General features: G+C 36.5%; 1 long non-coding RNA gene across 1 annotated transcript; it reads right to left on the reverse strand.

Annotated features, from left to right (window-relative positions):
* Positions 1 to 15,651: 15,651 nt before the first annotated feature.
* LOC135222182 (uncharacterized) lies at positions 15,652 to 16,115 on the reverse strand. The gene is made up of 2 exons (XR_010316191.1): positions 16,038 to 16,115; positions 15,652 to 15,866 (listed from the first exon to the last, which is right to left on the reverse strand). It is a non-coding gene; the product is annotated as an uncharacterized LOC135222182 (long non-coding RNA).
* Positions 16,116 to 21,803: the final 5,688 nt, after the last annotated feature.

A 21,803-nucleotide genomic window follows, 5' to 3' on the forward strand; every position in this document is an offset into this window, starting at 1 on the left:
TATACCATTCATATAAAATGATTATTTTATAACCAATGTTAGCTTAAGGTACGTTTAAGTATTTATTTTAGAAGTGTTTAAAAGAGTGTTAGTTTGAAATATTATTATTGTAACGGCCAGAGCGCCGAGTGAATTCTCTGTTATATTGCATTGTTCTCGTCTTACAAGACGAGACACGAGCACGTGTTAGATAGATGCCAGAAAGTACTAGATCAAACTAGGAAGTTCTTTGCCAGGGTTTATTGTTGTGTTAGAAAGCCTAGCTAGTTAGGAGCGTTCTACTAATAGTTACGGCAAAAGAAGTGTACAATTCTTTTGTCTGTGATATGTTAGGGGAATTCATTTTAACTTAGTTTCATTCCAAGTGTTGGTAATCGCTAAGCCAGCCAGCTTCGTCAGCTTTCGCACATGCGCTATCTCAACCAACCTTCGTTTCTCACAAAGCGCAGCCATGTTTTTTATCCCTTTAAGCATTATCTCAACGATTTAAGCAAAGTAACGTAAGTCTTGAAGTTTTAACGTAAATAATATTAATCTCGGTACTAGTATCTATCATTCTGCCAGAGAAATTAACGTAATTCATCTTGAATAAGAAATTAGAATTTCGTGTTGTAAATCGCCTCCGCGTTTACAGAGAATCAGCTGTTTGAACGAAACGCTGCCCAACCCGCTCACACGTTTCACCTAGCATCGCTCACTAACTCGCTGAGCGAAAGTTTCATTTCACTTCGTACTAAACGTAACCTTTTCCATTTACAAATGTTTGCAAACATTTCATCTTAAAATCCTTACCGTCATTTCACTTGTCACAGGGACCTAGTATCCTTACGTAAAGTTAACGTAAATCTTAAAAGTAGAGTAATTTTCAAGAATTGTTAACGCAAAACACATCAGTGTAAATTTCATATGAAAACGCAAATCATTTCATATAAGCGCAAGCCGCTGCCATTAACGTAAACATCGTTCACTGCGAGCGCGTTATCATTTTCATAAAACGTATTCCAAAGCAATTCTTTCATTAAACGTTAACGTAAGTAGATAATTTAACGCAAGTGCGTCGTATTGAAACTAAAAGTATTAGTTCAATTAAATACAAGGGAGTTTGTCATATATCATTGTTCACCGTCTCAGAGAGAGAGAGAGAGAGAGAGAGAGAGAGAGAGAGAGAGAGAGAGAGAGAGAGAGAGAGAACGCATTATTCACGAAGCCAAGAGTACTACGTCCATTTCTTACACGCATGCAGAATTAACATTGTTTTAGTCTCTTGTGTCTTTTATTTACACTGAGCGTGATACGTACGCGCCTGTGTCCATTGCAGTTTTGCAAGCATTTATTTCATTTATCGAGTACTTCAGCAAAAGACTGAGCATTTTCAAATTACCATTACCTGTCGTTGCCCAAGTGGTCTTTTCCATTTTTATCCCAAAAGACTTGCATATACCGCAAGCACAAACTGCACAGTGTGCCACGCAAATTCATTACTTCCAGACAAGGAAGCCTACCAGTCTAGGACTGGCCACCACCCGTGCACATCAGGTCTTACCATTTTACAGTGCCACTAATTCTTGACACCTTTTACTTTCTCTCCTCCACCATTACACTCTGCCACGAGCAGTGCCATTTAATTTCTGTATACTTGAGTATACTGCATTTAGTGTCGTCCGACGGGACACACCAGCACGATACCAGTGCTCCAAACAAGGAACGCCTCCTCATAAGTGCCGTGCACCTGTACAGGCCGTACAGGTAGCCCTATACCTGCGTGTCCGTCCTTACGGAACGCCCAATTAATTAGTGTGTCCATGTACAAGGGTCAGTGATCATTCGGAACACTCAACAAGGGAACGCCTCCCAAAAGTGCCGCAATACCAGCCCTAAGTGCTGTCAAACCTGCGTGTCCGTCCTTACAGAACGCCCAATCCATCAGTGTATCCGCTATCCCGGATCACCCAATCAAGGGAACGCCTCCCAAAGTGCCGCAATACCAGCACTACTAGTGCTGTCCCAAAAGGAACGCCTCCTGAAAGTGCCGTGCACCTGTACAGGCCGAATAGGGAGATTGATCATTCACAGTTCCGTTGCAAAACCTGCAACGTACTAGGGCACTCCACGAATTGGCCTAGGTGCCCTAGCAGACTACCAGCAGCGGACACTGTCCATTTTCCACAAGGCTTAGCTTTCAACAAGAGACAGGAGCCTCTGTCTCCCATTTCCAAGGGCACACTGAGAGGTATTGCACCTCCGGTACCCGCCACAGGTCCAGTCGACCTCAACTCTCTGCCAGTGCCACTTGGCAGCACTGAGCAGTGCCAAGCTCCGTCCAGCCTGGATGTAGAGCCACCACAGAACTTGACCTCTGCGCCTGGCCCCGAGCTAGTGCCGGCGCCTAACCTTATCAAGGATCCTCCTACAGGAGATCCTCCAACAGGCATGGAGCTTACCGCAGCCCATGGCCAATCTCCAGCCCATCATTCTTCTTCACCCTTACCTCTGTCGCCTGAGGATGAACCTCCGGCAGACCTTACCTTCCTACCTCCTCTGGAAAACCAGGAACTGCCCGACCAGGAGTCAGCCTGGAGTTTTCCCCTTACGACGGTTGTCGCCACAGCCGGAGTGAGGGCCTCCCCTGCAGTAGGTTCCACCTCTACAACGGTTGCTGCAGATACCGAAGTAGGGTGTTCTCCTGCAATCCCTCAGGCTACCACTGCCTCTGCTCCTGACGGCGTTTCTGGCCTTACCCCAGAGTCAGTGCCTCCGTCTACTCCTAGGACTGGTATAGCCAGGCCCTGGAGGAATAAGAAGAAGAAGAAGGGACATAACAAATAACCCACTAACAAAAGAGCCACATGCTCTCCTTGACACCTGTGCCCGAGTTACAGTGTCACATTCATTTGCAGAGTGATCCTGGCACCTACCCAGAGAAGGTAGCCAGCCTGATCTCTGCCAGTAAACTAACCCTCTAACCCCTAGCAATTGTAATACTAACCCTCACTTAAATATAATTACCTCATTACATTTCCATCCTGGTCCACTAACCACTCATCATCCTCATGCATCATTACCTCATCTAATGTATTTTAACAATTCAGTCACCGAACCGCTGCTGTGCGTACCACACTCTGGAATGATTGCGACCCCAATTAACTGTATTGAGTAGGTTAGGCTAAGGATTTAGTACCAGGGCATTAGGGTAGTAGCAGAAAGAATTTTCAAGTAACCTTATCTAGGGGTAGAGTAGATTGTCGTCACAGGCGACCCGTAGTTATCACTTAGGCTAGACTACATTACTCCAATAAGTTAGTACACTTAGCATCCTCACCTATAAGTTAGGTAGGTCACAAGTTAGAGTAGGAGAACTGGGTAGTCGAGACGATCAACTTATTTAAGCCAAGGCCTTCACGCCCGAAAGGGAGTGAATGCCTTCTTAACAGGGGGAGCTGCTACGTTTATTGATCTCTTCTTCTACCCAGCATTTAAGTAATTAATTTGATTTGTAAAACGGCAGCCATATTCCTCCAAATATCAGCTGATTTTTAGGCGGGAAACCAAAACACGCCAGCCAGAGATAGGGAATTTCCTGCGAGAAGGGAGAAAATAGACTCTTGTCAGCTTTAGGGACATATCCCAAAGGGAAGGATGTAGGCAGACTGGTTCTTATTAGGCCTATATCTTAAGCTCTTTTTCCTGTGAACCCTCTGCTGGCTGTATGTTCTGTTTCCAGGATTGCCCTGCTTGTGGGGGGGTTAAGCTGACCCCCAACACCCAGGAAAAACACATGCCCTCGTCCTCAGTCAGCTCCAGTCGTGACCTCGGACGGCTGTCTCCAACCAGCCTTCCCCCTTAGGCCTAACGGCGTACTGGCGCGCCAAGAGACCCAGACCTGAGACAAAGCCGAACGCCATATTTTCTACAAAGGTCCACACTGATCATGGCATCCAGGTACGTCTTGTGAAACAGCATATTGCCAGTTCCTTCCCTCCTAATTTTCATAAATCGAACTTCTACTCCATTGAATATCCCTTTGTTTCTCACTGCCTCATGGCCCGCATGTTTTCCCTTGTGTGATGTCCCAGACCAATGAAGTCTTCAGTGCATACCTCAGTGAAACATTAGAGTTCCTCTGCCCCAGTGTTAGAGAACTGAATAATCGTAACTTGTGAAGAAGTCCTTTTTCTTTTATCTTGTCTAATCTGGGATCTTTTCCAGACCCCTCTGAGTCAGTGTCAAGTCTGTCCGCCCGCAAGTGTTGCATTACCGCAAGATATCGAAACCCAGCTTTTATTACGTGAATCACATTTTAGCCAGCTATCCATTTGTGAGAGACATATGGGTCCCAACGTGTTGACACGCTGCATTTACTTTTCTCCAGGCCAGTAAGGGCCTCTTGTAAATAAATAGATGTAAAGTAATTAGCTGAGTTTCTGGCGACCTTCTCCTCTAGAGTAAATTATCACTGTAAATCCTTTTACGGTAAGTTCAAGTAGTTCATTCTATTTTTCCCTCAACTATTCCTGTTTACGTATTGTAGTCCTTTCAAGGCCAGGCTTATACGTAACAATATATATATATATATATATACTTAGATATATATAGTATATATATTATATATTATATTATAGAATAGATATACACCCGCGTGTGTATGTGTGTGTGGCGTGCACGCGTATTGTAAAATAGATGTATGCATGAGTATAAAGAGCTAATGATGAGCTCGAAGAGCAATGGCGTTATGGATAATACCGATCAGTTAATATGTTTTAATTGCCTCTTATCAACAGGACCTCTGTAAAAGACCGCATTGACTGTCTCATTCCCATTAATGAACAGGGGGCATCCACTTTCCATGAAAACCACATGCTGGGGGTATAGGGCTTGATCTCTGGATATTTGTGTATATTTGATTTTAATGTGTCAATGTATACTGGGTACATTTTGTAAATAATGAACTACAGAAAACTATAAATGCTTTTGATTTGCTTATATATTCTATTCCTAGCTATTCATACCTAAAGTACATATTAACCTAAGTGTATAAAGTTATATTTTCAACAAACTGGATTTATTTACATGGACTTTGCAAAGGGGGTATGGAACCACATTGGGTAATTCATTGGGGCATGGAGTCATCAAAATGTTAAAAACCTCCAGTTTGAACCCTGGAAAATGTTTTTCATGTTTCACTCTAAGCATATGAGAAACAATAAATGCGTTCTGAGAATACCTAACACATCGGAAACCACTTTATTACAAACATTTCAGTTACCAAATCAAAGAAGAGAAGCAGTTGCTTTGTTCTGCTTACTCTCCCAACTTACTGAGCTGAACAAAATACTAGACCACCAAAGATTCAGATGCAGACAGACTACGAATGCGACCACAAAGGCAAAACACAAGAATCACTTCTAGCTCTACACTCGAACCACAGTAGCTTATATAATATCAAACGTTCAGTGGCTGGACAGACTTCACTAAAGAAATTCTCAATGACATTATATACTGTGGTTCAGCATTTTCAGAAAACTACCCACTACCAACGTACCTACAAACGACAAGACCGCAATGATTGAAGTTTTGTTTGTGTCACGGATGGTTGAAAATATACTAGAAACATAGATTAAGTATACAACAATCGAGAACTTCTAAAAAAGAGGCTTGCCAGAGAGCATTTCAGAAATAGCCGAATTCAGTCTTGTATAGACTTCTTTAAACTATTCCTTGCATATCTGGAGGCCCTTGGATATGCCACCACTCTTTCAACAATCTGGATGACCTTGACTGACTATACTGACAAGCAGAATTCATACTAGTCTCAATCAAAGCCGCAAGAGAATTTAATTGAGTCATTTATCTTGCAACTACTGGACAGAAACTCCCATGGTGCTTTGCCTACGAGGATATAAACTATGTCTGGTTTTTTCCATACTACTACTATGTCTCTACTCTGCAACCAGTAGCACACCTGGATGTATATATAATACCACTTTTAAACTAGCATAATTATTTTACCAAGCATTATTATGATCCGTTCTTCAGTTATAAGTCTTTTCGCGGTTCACCTCTTATGCAACAAAATAACGATGCATAAAAATCTAAATTAATTTTACATATATCAGCGTCTAAAAAACCAAAACGCTTTACTCCATGAAATCTTTTTTTTTTCTCTCTCTCTTTCGGTCTTTCCTTCCTGACATTTCGACCTTCCCGCCAACACCCACTCGAAAAAGGAGGGAAAAAGAGAATGACCAAAAGTTTAACCGGAAAGTCAAGGTGAAATTCCTCGTCGATTGCAAAGTGGAAAACCAGATTAAGCGGGGCAATGGAAGGCTCTCGCGCTGAAACGATCGGAGCCACTGACATTTTCCATTTGGACGTTTTGATTGTTTGCCTAAAAGGGTATTAATCGCTCGAGAGCTGTGTTCGAAGTACCTCGTAAGTTCCCGTCAAAATGTCGCTAAATGGGTGCCAGTTTTGCAATGGTTCTCTTCTGGATAAAACCAAGAGTGCTGCCTTTTAAAACATGGGAGAGGACAAAGTGGTTGATTTGGTAACTGCGGAATGCAGGGGTCATCGCAATAAATAAAAAGTATAACTAAAACTTATGCAAACGTTAACGTCCTTTCATGGGCATGTAAACCGTTGACCACTGAAGTAGTAGGTCGACACCTTGTACTCTCATCTAAATGGGGATAACAGAGAGGTCTCGTACCGGACAGTACTGCACCCAGGCTACATCAGCAACTGGTACACCAACCCATCACCTCTGACTTCTTTACACAGGTCAGGGCAAACTGCTTGCTGAAGCATTAAGGTGATAAATGTGAAGGGTCTTTTACATGCAGGCAACCTATCAGCTGACGTAGCTCCACACCTCAAGGTATATCAGTCTTATGATCTGGTTATGGATTTGCATTAGCTAGTGACATAAACTGTCATACACGAACCTTTTCTGAAACCAGATCTGTCTTATATATACTAGACTTGGTCATCAAGTGGACATTTGACGATGTAATATTACGAGTCTCTTTAAACTTGCTGAAGTTTACTTCAGGGCATTTATACTTAATAAGTATACCTCAGTGGCATCACTTTTGGGTGCGATTTATTTGAAAGGTAAGGTGAAATCGATATTAATGAAATTGATATTAAAAGCATAAGTGGCTTAATATTTGTGATTATAAAAAAAGTTACTTGTTTATTAGAAACTAAACTATATTAGACAGTTAAATTCAAAACTATTCTTAAGACGTCTTCTTTACTGCCTATAACAAAATGGATTCTATTCGTAAATAATGAGAAAGTAAATTTCATTCATTATTCCAAAATCATGGATACTATTCTACAAAATTAACTTTATCTTAGTATTACTTCATTTTTACAACATATCGTCACAAATAAAAAATAGGAACCTAACTGGTGTGACAGGGAATGATATATTCTTTGCCACAAGCAAATAGGTAGACGAAGTCTTCTTACTCCAGCATTTCGTAAATTTAAAAGAGAATGTTTTCCAACTGCTTGGAGATGGCATTACTGCATCTCGCTTTAATTCAGTTTCATTAGCCTTCACTGATTAATATGTTTTTGGGGTGTGAAGGAAATGGCATTAAAACGTTGTTATTCTGACTGTAAACCTTTCTGTAATCTAAAAGTAATCTTTTTCAGTGTTATGCTCTTCGGCTTCCCTTCGAAACTAACGTCATTGCAGAGGTTCAGCTTTGCTTATTTAACTAGATTCGTTCGTATGTGTTTCCGCGCATGTATGCATGAATGTATATGTGTGTGTATGCATGTATGTATGTATGTATGTATGTATGTATGTATGTATGTATGTATGTATGTATGTATATATATATATATATATATATATATATATATATATCAAAACGTTCAAGTAAATAGAAATAATATTACATATTATCTAACATTAGGCAATTTCCTTGAACCGAGGGTGGCACCAGGGAAAAATTAATGCAATGGCCAAAGCGTCACTCATCCTTTCAGTGCTGAGCCGTGGATAAGCTTCGCAGAAAAATGAGCCGTTTGCTACACCTATATCTAGGGTTTATGAGTAGTGATTCGAAACGTACTACACACTGCGTCATTTGCCTAAACCTTGGGTGCACTCTCGCTCTTCACAGATATCGAGGCGCTTCCTTTCAAATGCCTCTGTCAAAGCATCTATTCAGAACCTTCAAGGGAAACTTCCTTCCTAACTCTTTCAATATACACGCCCTATTTACATATATATCCATCCCACCCTAACCCCTAACCTCCGGGCCTCTTTCTTTCCATATGACCAAACCATTTTAAAACACTCTAAATTCATCATTTGCCTACAGTAGGCTTTTTAACACTTGCGTCTTTATACATTTAATTTCATGGCCTTTCAATTTCTCATACACCACGCATAACACAAAATCAATTGTGTCATCTTTGACCTTCTTTCGTAATATTGCATTCATTATCCGTAATTCACTTCCATAAAGTAGGGATGGCTCAACTCCAAGCCTCTTCCAATTTTTTTCACATACGCTGCTTATCTTCACTGCTTCATCCATTCTATAACTCCCGACCTACGAACCCCCGACTAACTCCCCCCCCCCCCCCCCAGAAGTTAAAAAATGGATATGGGGTTAACAACCATATCTCTAAAACCTGATGAGATATCGGAAGGCTATTATCCCCTTCTGACCCAACCCCCTCGAAAAGGGTAAAAAGATTCGTGGTGAATAATTATGTCAATAGCGACAATTGTTGTAATATTTTTATCAGTACTACCATTTTGAGTGGTAGCTATGCAGCAGAAATAATTTTGCAAAATATCATGTGCAGATTTTATTGCAATGGTAACGACAATTTATGGACTGGCAGAAAAGGTGACCAAATACAAGAGGCAGTCCAGTTCCCAAAAGTGGAAGAAATAATGGAATAACAATTTTGGTATAGTTATCAACAATCGAGGCATAACGTAGCGCGTCCTGTCTTTCCAGTTTCACCTCATTACGGAAAAGACAGCTAATGGTTCATATCAATCTCGGCTTTATATTGTGTTCCAGAACACTCTTCCCTGAACCTCCCACTTCGGTGGCCGAGACTACCAACATAATATGACTGGCAAGAGCATATGCAGGATAGAATATCCGATGCTCCGTTCGTGCCCTTTCCTGCAGAAGTGTTCCGTAGAATGTTTGTTACCTAAGAAACTTCCTTGCCATTTTGGTACGACAAGTGAATAGCAAGACAGTGACCGCTTCCTTTATTATATTACTATTTGCTGTTATATCCATACGCATACCGAACAAGCAGGAATACACACCACATCTTCACTGATACCAAGGAGCCGAACATGAACGAGTGCCTCCATTACTGTGATCTTAGGGTGAAGAGTGACAGTACCTAGTTCTACACAATGGTTATACAAGCAGCCAGCAAAGCTTATAAATGCAAAGTTTTATCTGCCTTCGTCAATTGCACATTCATACAATGTGACATCAGATTCTTTATCTATATCTTCACGTATATCTGTAAATGTGCTCTGGCTTCCATGGTTTGTGATACTGTGGCGTTGATATATGTGATATATATTTTGAATAATTTAGTTTGATTCATTATGCTTTCTCTATCATTCTTTTAGCAGCGGGACGAGTCATCGTGATATCATGAAGTCCTTTAATCAAACGCACGGCCAAAGGAATAATAAAATTAAACATAACAGTCAAAATACATTCAAACAGGAAAAATAAAATTCACGGGTATACTAACGTACACCCAGAGGCGTGACTGCTAAATGTATATTTGGACAAAAAAAATGCGCATTTTTTATGTATGTGAAATAAAACTAATTACAATGAAGCGCAAAAACAGAAATGTTTTACAGTACTGTCTGTATGAAAAACAAACTCCCGTCGCCAAAAATTGAATAGTTTTAATCTAAAAAATGGGCTCCTATCCTCCATTACCATTTTTCCCTTTCTCTTGCGATTTTTGTTTGTCGATTTTATTTTCAGGTTTGCCAATACATTTCCTCTTTTGGAAGACTTTTTTTATCCATTATTCGTCATGTTTGACCAACACTGCCATCATCATTGTTAGCGGTTTTCATAATCACAAATATCTGTTTTCTACTGATATTTTTCCCACTTTACCTCATAAAAGGACTGACAATTATTCTTCACGCTCTCTCTCTCTCTCTCTCTCTCTCTCTCTCTCTATCATCCCACACACACACACACATACAATCACAATAAAAAGAAAGTGCACTGGCCACAATGTTAATCTTTCCCAGATGTACTCCATAACTGAAGAGCAGTACAATCAACCAAACCTCTTTGATTTATTTTTAACTTATTTATCATCTCCGACACCTCTTGACTTTAACGCATTTAAGGAAATCACATTTTGCAACCAGTAATCCAAATGATCAGAAATGCAGTTTGATGCTCTGTCACTTACCCTCAAATTGGGTGAAACTCAGTGAAGCTCCAGACAGCGTCTGAAATATCCAGTTATATCGGCTGCTACTTTTTTTTATATAATTTTTCAGTTTGCATATCTTCCAAGGCTCAGGTTTAAATAAATAATAGACGTTATTTACGTATACAATTATATATCATCACAACCAAGCGAGTATATATATCAAGGTTTGTGCGGGTATTTAGCAGACAAGTTCAAATTGAAATATTGGACGAAGAGTAAAAGCACGAAAAATTATAGAAAACGGGGAATCTGTTATGCAACACATCTCTACGACTCACCATTTGCCCCCGGCTATAATTCTTATTACACGCAATTATTTTCGAAAAATATATAATAGGCAGATTCACACCAAATAACGCAACTGTATTACTTGATAAAAAAAAAACCATTGGCTATTGTAATAATTAAAACTACCCTCCCTACGGATAACTGTTACATTTTTTTTTTCTATTCTTTTGACTAAAATAGAAATACAGTTTTGTCTTACAATAGAAATTTAAAACCAAATTAGCTCATGTTTCGTTTTATTAATGCAAAAAGACAAAGACTTATTAACAGATTAATTATACTACGTTAACATAGCTTCGAAACTATTAAGGTCATATTCTTCACTACAAGAAAGAATAAAATCTCTTCTTCTGACAAAATACGTAATAACCATACATAACGACAAATAAATTGACAGTGTACAGTTTTGCAATGATGTACACAAATCTATATCTTTATATATATATATATATATATATATATATATATATATATATATATATATATATATATATATATATATATATATATGGCGCATTTTTTTTGTCAAAGACTACCAATATTTCCTTCCACTAACATTTACAACTGCTATTAACTGGTCCATGAGTCTCCAAATACCGACCCTTGGGGATACTGGGATGATCCACAGAGTAGGACAATTCCAGTGACAAAAGGGTCGTCAAACGTCGGGATCGATTTATAATTTGTAGTAAAAAGCAACTAATATTGATGAAAGACTAACAAAACCTAAACGTGAAATAACTCTTACCGAGAAAAATGAATGGAGGAAACTGCCAAGGAAATCTTTCCCCAACTAAAAATAATTTTTACTGACACTCTTATTAACAGCATTCACCAACACCACCAATTAATCTTTTAACGTGAAAAATCGACGTTTTTTAGCGGAATCCTCGCGAAACGGAAATTCAGTTGTTTTTGTACCCCATCCATAACCTGCAATTACAATCCTCATCTAAAACCTGCAATTACAATATGTGTTGGTATTCTCCTATAAGATGACAGATTTTTCAAAGCGTCATTGTAAAAACGTTTGCAGTCAAAAACCTAACAAAGAATCGATTATTATCAGCATTCTATGTTTGCGTAAGTGGTGCCGCTCTTGCCTTTGATAATGAATAACTACCCTTTCTTTTTTGGTCCTGTTTTATGTAAATGATAAAACACCAAAACAGTAACGCGCAGTCGCTAGCACTTTTTTTTTTTTTTTTTTTTTTTTAAGGAGGAGGTGTTTAGTTGCTTTATTGCTCCCGATGAATGAAACAGTAGTTGAAGAAAGGATCACATCACTAGAAACTTCCCGCAACAACTGAGCTAAATTCAAGGTAGTGTCGGAGGTGTAGAACAATTTATATTATTTTTACAACAGTTCGTATCGTGACAAAAGACCTTCATCCTAAGTCCCTGAGTAAATGTAAAGTTCTCGTCATGATTACATAACAAGAACATCCAAGGAAATCTTAATCGTTATTTGTATTTTTCTGGTATTTTAGATATTTTCTCAAATAATGTGGTCTGTTGTTCTTTTTCGCCAGAAGCACTGTTTTTTCTGAACGTCAACAAGTTTGTTTCTGGCTTCCCTAAAAACCAACTGTTTCTCTGGATCTTGCTGGAAATATCATTACTGTGTTGGAATGGGTTAAAGATGCCTAATCAAATCTTAGACAGAATCTAAGCCCATCAAGACACATGTCCACACACAAACAGGAACGCAAAACTTCCACATGCATATTCATGAAGCGAAAAGAAAATGGTGACTAAATTCTGATTATGAAAACTACTAAGCAAACTCATCTGCCTACATTTTCTAAGGAGCTTCTGTTGATCCGTTTGAATCCCATTTCGATGATCCTGGGTGACTTCAATTCCATGAGACTGGGTCAAAATATATACCTTAGTTTAACGAGACCACTGAACTGATTAACAGCTTTCCTAGAGCTGGCCCGAAGGATTAGATATTTTTACGTGGCTAGGAACTAATAGGTTACTTAGCAACGGAGTCTACAGCTTATTGTGGGATCCGAACCACATTCCTATATCGAAAAATGAATTTCTAATCACCAGATATCAATTTCTCTGTTTCTGCGTTGGCAGAGCGGGGAAGCGAACTCGGACTACCAAATCTGGGTCAAAGCGGGATGGGATGGCGTGTAACAGTTTCCCAAAATTTTCAACTTCATATGCAGAGAATTTAAACATGGTCGGGATTTAAAAAGAAAGAAAAAAAACCCTCTCACTGGATACTGTTATTTACTCTTGTAACATCCGTTATGTTTGCCTTTGTTGATTTAAGAATAAGTTTCTTGGTTAGTCATCTTTATGAAATTCTGAATTTATTTGTCCTCTATACATCTTGCTATACCCTGACTTCAATAGTTGTCGTATATACTAAGTGTCATTCAACCCCATTTATGACTTCATTTTTCAAATAAGTTCTAACGTTCATCGTTTCAATTGACTTTCTTCTACAGATTCGATCAATGCTTCACCATTTATTTTGTTCGTACCAATCTTTGGATAAAATATTTTCTTATATTTGTTTTAATTAAATATATTCGTAATTTAATGATGAACGCATACGAAATGTAATCTTAAAATAATAAAGTATCGATATTTTCCAGTCGGTTAAAAAAAAAGACTATAAAGAACTGGACGAAACAACTTTCCAAAATTTCTGTTACTGCTTGTGCTCCGCATATTTCATAAACCGATCTGTTATATTTCTTAGGCGATGGGTTTTGAACACTGTCGTCGTCTTGTTTCCCATATTCTACTTGGAATGCTTAAAGAGTTATTTAATGTTAGGAAAACGGAAAAAAGAATTATTAAGTGGGTCCAGTCTAGGAAAGATATTCAAGGTTATTTCATACAATTGTACTTTGAAGTTTAATGGTATCTGACACGCAAAATGTACTAACTTACTTAGGCTTTAAAAATAAAAGAAAGGAAATGAAAGAGAAAGTACTGGCTATCACCCGGCCAACCGTTATCCTACCAATTTATCTCTATGTAAATTGCAGCAATTTGGGCAACCACGGCATTTCTGTGGTCTATTTTTTTTTTCTCAAAATATCCCCCCCACCCCCACCACTTTTTTTATAGCCTGGAAATCTTGAAAGGTTGTCAGCCTTTCGAACTTTTCATCTCTCTTATTCGTCTTCTTTGGATTAAAGAGGTTAGTGTATTTACGGTTACTTCATTTCCTCATCCAGTACAGCAAAAGTCTAAATCAGTGTTGGGTAAATTCTGTTTGATTTTTTCTGCATGAACTTTCATTTATATTGAATTATTTTTTATGTAGCTATGATTGCTGGATGTAGTGAATGTTCATGTGATATTCTGGTAAATGTTCATGTCATATTTTAAACAGTACTGAACAGCATATTTCTCAACTACTTGGGAAAAACTTTTAAGTGAAAAAAAAAAAAAAAAAAAAAGTTGGGATTAGCACTTACATGATTACGTATCAAATATACTACTACATCATCAACTTCCCAGAGAGTTTTAAGTCTTCCAAAGTTATTGTTCTATGGAAATGTGCTGCGTGAATTCTTTACGTTTGAAGAAAATAAAGTCCAACTCTTTCGACACTGAAAATGTTTTAAGAATATCTTGTGTCTTTCGTTTCCAATTGTAAGTGCCATTTAAGGTCAAAATATTACTCTAAAATTGTCAGCATTTGCTCACCGATAATAACTTTGTATCGTCATTACGTACACTGTAAAAAATTTTCCGTTGAAAAAACGGTAAAAATCCTGCAGTAATGTTGCCAAAGCATTTACCGTTAAAAAAACGGGTCCCGTAATTTTTAATGTACCGTATTTTCTCCCGTATTTGAGAAAATACCGTATAAAATTTTAACCGTAAAATTTACGGTTTTACCGTTAAGTTAACCAATAACATACCGTATAATTTACGGTTAATATTTTTACGGGATTTTCTCAAATACGGGTGAAAATACATATATACAGGCTGGGGCAAATCAAATGCCCGAGTTTTGATAGGCTATTAGGAAAAGTAAAACAATACTTACAGAATTATTTGTTGTTTTATTCGAATCAGTATACAATGCAGTTTGTGTGATCACTTTTTGAAGATGGCATCAGGAAGATGGTGGCCGTCTGTAGCGATGAACTCTTGAAGGCAATGTCTGAAGTTTTCAGCTGCTCTTCGGCTCATCTCACTTTCGGCCACACAGTTTGGAAGAATTGAAGATGCGAATCCGGGAGGAAATCGCTACAATACTCCTCGAGATCTTGCCGAAGAGCACCGAAAACTTCAGACATCGCCTTCAACTGTGCATCGCTACAGATGGCACCATCTTCCTGATGGCATCTTCAAAAAGGATCATACAAACAGCATTGTATACTGATTCGAGTAAAACAAACAAATAATTCTGTAAGTATTGTTTTGCTTTTCCTAATAGCCGATCAAAACTCGGGCATTTGATTTGCCCCACCCTGTATATCACTGCGCATACACAACCCCACCCGCCAAACTTTGGAGTGGCTAATTTAAGAAAAAAATAATCCTAAAAACATTTTTCATACCTTCCTTGTGGGGCCACATTTTATTAAACATTTGTAAATTTTACCAATAGTCATTTATACATGTTTTTTTAAATTTATTTTTTGTAAAATTATAATTACATCTCATACAATATCAAAACAGATAAAAACTAAAATTGGTAACAAATCCTATACATGTAACATATTTATGTAAATTTATTTGACAGAGTATACAGTAACTTTTTGGGATTTGTACATGATTTTTCTAATATTTCTTTGAATTTAATGTTAATATTTCTTTGCATTTTATGTTACAATTGAAATAGTAACCAAAAATTCCTTGTGCAGGTCATATATCCAATTGGAGAAAATAATGAGAAGATTAACTTTTAAAAAACTTTATTCTTGAAAAACAGATTTATAACTTTTTTAACACAAAATTTAACATTAATTATTTATACAGAAGAGTGTGAATGCTTTTTCACTCCTTATTCCATAAGCTCATTGAACTTTAATATTCTTCAATGGGTGTGTGCCACGTTTTTCTTTGTTCTGGTATTTTTTGTCCCTTTTTCTGCATTTATTTTTCAGAAACACCTGTAAAAATGACAAGATATATGAACATAATGGTAAAAATATTGTAAACAACTGCTCACCACCACACTATTACAAAGTTACAGTACATGGACATTTAAATATAAATTACTTCCCTGATATTCTTAAATTAAAGAAAAAAAAAAACTCAAGTAACTTATTACAACAGCTTACCTCTGCATAAATTCCATTGTGACTGAAGCTTCTGATGGGTAATAAATATCATATATCAAAAATGCTGCGAAAACCATGCCATCGCAGCACGAGTGAAGTCAAGTCTGAGTTGATGAATCTTCCATCAACTGCAACTATGAAGCGGTATAGCCTGGAGCACCGATGTTCCTGAAAATTAAGCCTTGGTGAAATACTAGTAACAATAGAATTTTGTAGTAGCATGTGGTGGTGGGAATAGAAAGCATGAATTAGATGAGAAAACAGAGAAAAATGCCAATCTATATATATTATTTAAGTGAAGCATTGTTTATTGCAGAAACTGCCAGGAAAAAAAATATTTTCACAGTGGGTGACAATTAGAAGGCCAAACACTAACAACTGGTAGGAAGAGTAACTGATATTACATAAAAAAATTATGGATTTTACTAGACAGGACAGTTTATGGATATATCATGCATTAGAATGCAGATTAACAAATTATAAGGTCCCTGCGAGGAAGTTGCAGAATTCAAGTACTAATCATTGCACACATACACTAGTACATTCATACTATGAAACAAAGGCAAAAATTTTGAGTTATATAGCATGGAAATAGGAATAGGGAAGTTTAAAGGTAGTAATAGTGTGCAAATAAAGACAGTCCTGAAAATAGTATATTAGGAACAGCAGCAAGAAAAGTTGAGATGTGGAATTAGAGAGGATCATATGGAGCATCACAAACAACAAAGAAAGGTATAAACTTTGAATAAAATAAAGCATAAAGGTGGTTTCAAATTGAGAGATTCAGAGCATAAGCATGCAATGATAAGAAATCTTACTATAATGTATTAAGAGTTAGGAATGATCAGATTTAGTCACATGCAATCCTACTTATATATAGTATATATTTAATAATTATATGATTTAATGACTTAGATAAAAAAAAACCTTCCCCAATTTTGCAAAATTCAAGCAGGCCTAGGATCTACCCATTGTTAAAGACAAAGTTATCACATTATTTACATAACTACTTTTAAAACTTCTGATTCTTCCAGAATGACAGATTGAGTATAAACTCATTAATAATCATGCTTAATTTAGGTTAAATTGGTGTTGGCAAAAAAAAAAAAAAAAACAAGTCCTTTTTGGAAATTTGGAAATGGCCACCCTAATACTAGGAGCTTCAATTCATTCCAGAGATGTATAACTTCAGTATTTGTAATAACTCTCTGCTATCATTTGTTTCATATTTCAATCACTATAGGCTACACAGAAATGAGATTAGTATGTGTATTTCATGCCCACTTGAGTGCTGTGAGCAAAATTTTTAAAAATACTCAATCTGTCATTATATATGTATATATATATATTACATATATATATATACATATACATATATATACATATATAAATATACATATATTACATATATATATATATATATATATATATATGCATATACATATACATATATATATACATATATATATATATATATATATATATATATATATATATATACATACAATATACATATATTACATATAAATATATATATCATACATATATACATAGTAAATATATACATATACATATATATACTCATACATATATATACATATACATATATATACACATATATATACATATATATATATATATACAATACTACATATATATATCATTATATATATATCCATATATATACATATATATATATATATATTGTATTATATATATATATATATATATACATATAATATATACATATATATATATACATATATATATATACATATATATATATATCCATATATACATACAGTATATATATACATATATATATATATATACATATATACACTATATATATTACATATATATATACATATATATATATACATATATATATACATATATATATATACATATATATACATACATATATATATATATATATATATATATATATAAAACTTGACTTGAGTGTTTAAATCTCAAATAGTGTATGAATAAAGAACTGAAATTGATTAATATTTAAATGTATTGAAGATGGAACAATTTATTACATAACTGGGGTGAAAAATTAACATTATTTCAGAAACTAAAGGAATTAGCAATCTGATGTTTACATTTTTGCCCTTTTCCTTGCCATCTCTAAAGAGTTTTCTGTTGGCTAGAAGTCTTTTGTAAATGGCTGGGACAGATATAAGTACTGCGGCTCCATGCCTAGTGTTCCTAACTGTGCCAACAGCCACTATATAAAATTATTGGCCTCATGAAAAAAAAAAAAATGGTTCTTTTGCCCATCCAGTTCTCACTGTTTTCGTATATGTATTTGTTTATATTTTTAGCATTAATATTTTTATTTTAGACAAACCCAAAAAGCAGGAGAAATTCGCGTCCTTCTTAAGGTGAAGCAGGACCGAGGACAGAATGCTCAAAAAACAGGGAGTGTCCTTCCTAAATGCAGGACGTCTGGCCACCCTACCTAATATGTAAGAAAGAGGCATCGTAGTCTATGGAAGTAATTTATTTAACCCAAGGTATTGTTTAAGCTGGCATAGGCTAATAATTATAATATAATCCACATTAAGCTAGTCATAAAAGATCTTGTTAAGTTTTCTCTCAACTCATAACCCTCCTGCAAACTGGTTTTCTCTTTAAATAGCCAAGACTATTTTTGCTTGATATTCAGCCACGCTTTTTTTAAGCTAATATCAGGATATTCCTTTGAAAAGGGATTGCCACTCTACCTTGTTATTCGCAACCTATGTAGGTTAATACCACTCAAGGGTATAGGCTACATAAGACTGAACCAGATATAGCCTTTACAAGTCTAGAATACATTTTTGCACTATGTCCTTTTTAAGTCTTTTCAAGTCTAATACATGGTATTACTTCATTATAAATAAAAGAACATATTATGATTAATTATTCACACCTAAATGTACAGCTTACCAGATCCCATAAGTTCACGTTTACAATTACATAACACAATTACTTGCCATGTACCCATACAGTTAGGCTAGTGACTCCCACAGAAGAAAGGCTGCTATTTTCACCCAGACTGGTTTAGCCTACGATAAACAACCGAGAGGACTAGCTGTGGCCACCTTAACCATCTTAGAACCACCTTCAGAAAAAGTACTTTAACATGTCCTGATACCAGAGATGGGCACCAGTCACGATCAACGGTCGTGAAGCAACAACCTCGAGACATGAGATTCATGACTGGTACCCATCTCCTGTGTCAGGGCGTGTTGTTAAAAGTACTTTTCCTGAAGGTGGGTCCGAACACGGTTAACGTGGCCGTAGCTAGTCCACTCGGTTGTTTACCCTATAGGTATGTGGTCTAGGTTAACAATCTATGCTAATGGGATGTTTATCAAAAGTTACCACATAGCTTCACTACACAATGTACGGTAATTGTACTTACTAGTCCTGGATTATTTATTGCCATCTAATTTATACAGGTTGTATTAGGGGGAAATACTCGTCCCCGCAAGCCGTCGACGGAGCAGGGTCCATACATAATAGTCCTAATCTAATTATAGGCCGCAACTACAGTAAAGTTTTATCATATAAAATAAAAAGCATACACCTGGTCTTAAAACTCACCTGATGCTGTTCACAACTTCACTCTTCGTAACAGTAGAAGAAACCACAAGAAGACATCTGTGATGAGCTGAGGGGATTTGTTTGTTGTTTTCAAGTGACTTGTTCGGCGCCTCCGCCCGCCAGAAATGAAAAACACACGCATTGCGAAATGCGTATCTGATCGGGATAATCGTAGTATATATGATGTTTTTTTGGTCCTTTGAATATACAGTGGAATTTTTATTTTTTGCCCGTTTTCATAAAACGTAATGTTGGAAATGGTAAATTGTACAAGTATATTATTATATTAATACACTAATAATTCTGTAGTTACATGGGATGGTAGCGGATGGCAACTTCATATGGACAGATGCCAATGCGATAATAATAAAACTAATAACTTCTACAATATTGTATTTTTTAATGATTTAGTAGAAAATTTTAAGCTTTTAATGTTTCATATAGGCTTAGTCTTAACATTTAACACAATTCTGTCAGAAAATATTTAAGTTATATGAACCATTATGATAAGGACTATACCTCAATTACGGCCCTGCGACCGTAATTTTTGGGGCAGGATGTCTTATAGCAATGGTTTTACGGTAAATACCCGTAAAAGATATTAACAATTACGATAAAACGGATGGCCACCCGTTTTCTGAAATACGGCTGGAAACCGTTTATTTTTACGGTAATTTTCTGATTAAAACTACGGGTTTTTTTTAACATGTACACACATTTTGAACCCCATTTTATACTACTCGTTAGTTAAGGATATATTGGATTTGTTTAGTTTCAGATAGTTTACATTGATGTATCATTACCTGACCCCGATGCTGTGGCTGTGAATGAGGTTGCCCACAACTAAGGACCGTTAACCTTGGTTATCAAAGAGACAGTTTCACATCGCAGGCTTAAAATATGAGGAAAATCTTACAAAATATACTTACACTATCTGCACATCTCTCACTACGATTTGTGTATGTATATATATATATATATATATATATATATATATATATATATATATCTATATATATATATATATTTATATATATATATATATATATATATATATATAGATATATATATACACACACACAATGACGATATATGGATTTTCTATTACTTGACTACTATATTTAGCGGAGCATTTAAATTCTGCCTGACGTTCTACCATATGGGGAACTCCCATATAACAGCTCACTGCTTTCCGTAGTCCTCAAAAATAAAAGCGTGAACCATGTACAGCAAAGTGTCTCCTTTTGGATTTCTTTTCCTCGGCGACATCCACTTACAACCAAGAAAAAGAAAACGTGAAGTACAGCCTTCAATTTACCAGCTATCTATGACCACAACTTTGTTTTGGAAATGAAAAGAAGTCCTCTTGAGAACTTTGTTGATTTCATTAACACCTCTCCAATTCCTTTCATAATGAAGTTGCCTTTAATGAAGAGACCTAACGGCGGCGCAACCACCTTTCCTTCTCTGTTTTATCACGGAGGACTGCGAGTTTGGAGCTCGTTATCTGTAATGGCAGTTCCTAATTTGGTGGATGGCAGACACTGGCATCTGCCTTTAACTTCATCACTTGGCCGATTGCAATTTATTTTTTTTTTACTTCTAAGTTGCAGTTTCTGTTGCGCTGGGCTTCTGAATCAGTGCTGTGTAAAATCGTGTTTCTCCTTCATTTTTATTTACGGGCAACAGTTTCTCTTCCTTTTCAAGGGTTTCTTTTGTTGTTTTCTAAAAATGGTTGTTAAGTCATTACAGGCACGCTGAAGGATGTGACTGATACAGACGCTATGACAGATAGTTAATTGCAAGTATGTCAAGGTTTGGCAAATGAATGAAAGAAAGACAGAGAAATGATGATAAAACGAAAAGAAGAGGAAGAGATAATAGAGAAAATGTGGATAAATAGAATCAAATACACCCAGAACTGCTTCCTCCTTTGCATTCATCAAGTCGGAACTCAAATTTCATTCGTGAAATCTTGATAAATGCGTTCCTAAAGCTTTGCCGCCTTTTTATCTTCTCCCACTCTTTCCTTCTCCCTCTCATTAACCCTCGCGAGTTACACCTTCTCAAGCCAACTTCGAATTAACAAACACAATGCCTTTAAAGTTCGTGTATATTTCCTAAGCCTCTCATTCGGTTTCGATGTCACCCATGAGCGCAGTATAA

The sequence above is a fragment of the Macrobrachium nipponense genome, chromosome 3 (assembly GCF_015104395.2).
Source record: "Macrobrachium nipponense isolate FS-2020 chromosome 3, ASM1510439v2, whole genome shotgun sequence".
NCBI lineage: Eukaryota > Metazoa > Arthropoda > Malacostraca > Decapoda > Palaemonidae > Macrobrachium > Macrobrachium nipponense.